Consider the following 2,393-nt stretch of genomic DNA (forward strand, 5'->3'; position numbering starts at 1 on the left):
ATCGCCCGCCGGCCACGCGAGTTTTTTTTGGAAAACTTTCAATCTATTCATCTTCAATCATGGCAGTACAATGAATACCAGAAATAAAAATTACATCCAGATTCGTAGACCACCTAGCAACGACTACAAGCACCGAAGCGAGCCGAAGGCGCGCCGCCGTCATCACCCCTCCATCGCCGGAGCCGGGCACAACTTGTTGTAGTAGACAGTCGGGAAGTCGTCGTGCTAAGGCCCCATAGGGCCAACACCCCAGAACATCAACCGCCGTCGATGAAAAATAATGTAGATCGGAAGGATCCAAACCGAAGACACACGAACGTAGATGAACAACGACGAGATCCGAGCAAATCCACCAAAGATAGATCTGCCGGAGACACACCTCCACACGCCCACCAACGATGCTAGACGCACCGCCGGAACGGGGGCTAAGCGGGGAGACCTTTATTCCACCTTCAGGGAGCCGCCGCCGTCTCGCCTTCCTGAGTAGGACACAAACCCTAATAAGATTAAAAAAAACGACTAAAAACGGAGCCCTCTCGCCGGCCCTTGCCAGGATCCACCGCGCCTCCATGGCCCTAGGGCCACCGGAGACGAGACGGATCTGCGTCGGCGCTGGCGAGAGGCACAAACCCTAACTTTCTTTCTTGGAGAAGAAGGAAGAGGTGGAGGCCACGCCACGCGGGGCTTGTGCGCCGCGTGCGGGCGCGAAACCACCGGCGGGGCTCCCTCGCACCCACTCGGAGGCACGGCGAGCCTTTTCACCCTACACGTGCGACTGACCCCCTGCGAGGGAGTGATGGCCAGCCTATTTTTGGCGAGGTAGTACGTGCGAGAGTGGTGGTGTGGAGTGGCTCCAAGCCGCACGGTAAACTCCTGGCCGCACGTGTAAAAACCTTCTAGACTCGAAAGAAAAAACGTGCATAAACCTCTTGAAACTGGAGTGAAATGGCGACGACCAATGCATTGCCAGTTTTTGAGGCCTTGGAAACGGAGAGGCTGCTTGTCAAGTGGCAACAATTCTCATATTCCTTGCCCTTTTTTTGTTAATAAAGCTTTCTGGGAAAGAGGTTCTTGTAGTGGGAGGAGGTAGTGGTAGTGGTCAGGTTTCAGCCTAACCGGAGGCGTCGCTGCTCCGCTTTTGCTAGTGGGCTTCTCCGCTCGACTAATGACAAGGAGACAATAATACATTTATACCTTGTTCGGTTTGTGTCCTCGGAATAAAGCTTCCTGTAATCGCACGGCTCCCTTGAATGGCCGAAATGAAAGGCGTGCACGATACAGGTGCAATAATTGAGGAGGCCACAAGAGACGGACGGTGCCGTCAGGCCTCGAAGTGGTCGATGGGACGGTTGATTTAGGCCTGAAAATGTGGGTGCTCCTCTAACTGGCGACACCCTTTCCGTCGTCGCACTCATTTACTCGGGTCCGGGTCGGGTGGCCTGGTTAGCGTTCAAAGTGGGGGTGCGTCCCTACTTGACTAGATAAACACTTGCTATCAGATGCGACCGCAGCTGGCCTGGAGCCCGGGACGATGGCTGGACCCCAACAGCTTGTTTGGTTGGGGATATTAGAGATAGGTAATGGGAATTTAAGAGGTACGTGACATATAGGTGGTGTTTGTTTTCAGGGACTTTTTTATGTAGGGAGTAGAAAAAGTCTATCTTAGAGATTTTTTTATCAAAAAGGGGGAGACTTTTTAGGAACTAAACTAGGCATTTGGGGCTAAATGCTTGACAGTCTTTTTGGGACCTTTTGGAACTTTTCCAACAATGTCCCTTCATGCACCCATTGGCCTGCCACCCATGGTGTTGTTTGATTGTTATTTTTCTATATACTAGAGCCAACATGGTCATTTAATAACCTCTATAAAAGGACTAGGAACTTTTTAGTCTCTGAAAACAAACAGAAAGGGACTTTTTAGGACTATGGACTTTTTAGTTAAGATTAGAAAAAGTCCTAAGACTAGAGAACCAAACACCACCATAATTCATTGTTTGGTTGGAGGGCAAGGGAATTAAGGTGGGATGGAGAAGGGGAATTAAGGAGGTCAATTCCCACGTATCTCTTCCCAGCCTCCCCCCTGTTAATTCACATGGGAAGTTATTTTCTCTCAAATTCCCTTTTCTAATTCCCGCCACACACCAAACATGAGATTGGAACTAAAATTCAACTTTCCACGCCTAATCCCCTACTAAACTCCCACCTGTAAACTCCCATTCCCATTCCTCGTTCTAACCAAACACGCTGTAAACTGTAAAGGGAAGGCGATCGATCGTGAGGCACCACCGGTCAGTACGTACCAAATGCCAGGCTTCTTTTTTAGGTTCAATGCAAGGCTTGTTGATGATGTCGAGATGGAGTATACGCCGCGCCCCGATCTCAACCTTCCACGA

Source organism: Triticum dicoccoides, chromosome 4A (assembly GCF_002162155.2).
Source record: "Triticum dicoccoides isolate Atlit2015 ecotype Zavitan chromosome 4A, WEW_v2.0, whole genome shotgun sequence".
NCBI lineage: Eukaryota > Viridiplantae > Streptophyta > Magnoliopsida > Poales > Poaceae > Triticum > Triticum dicoccoides.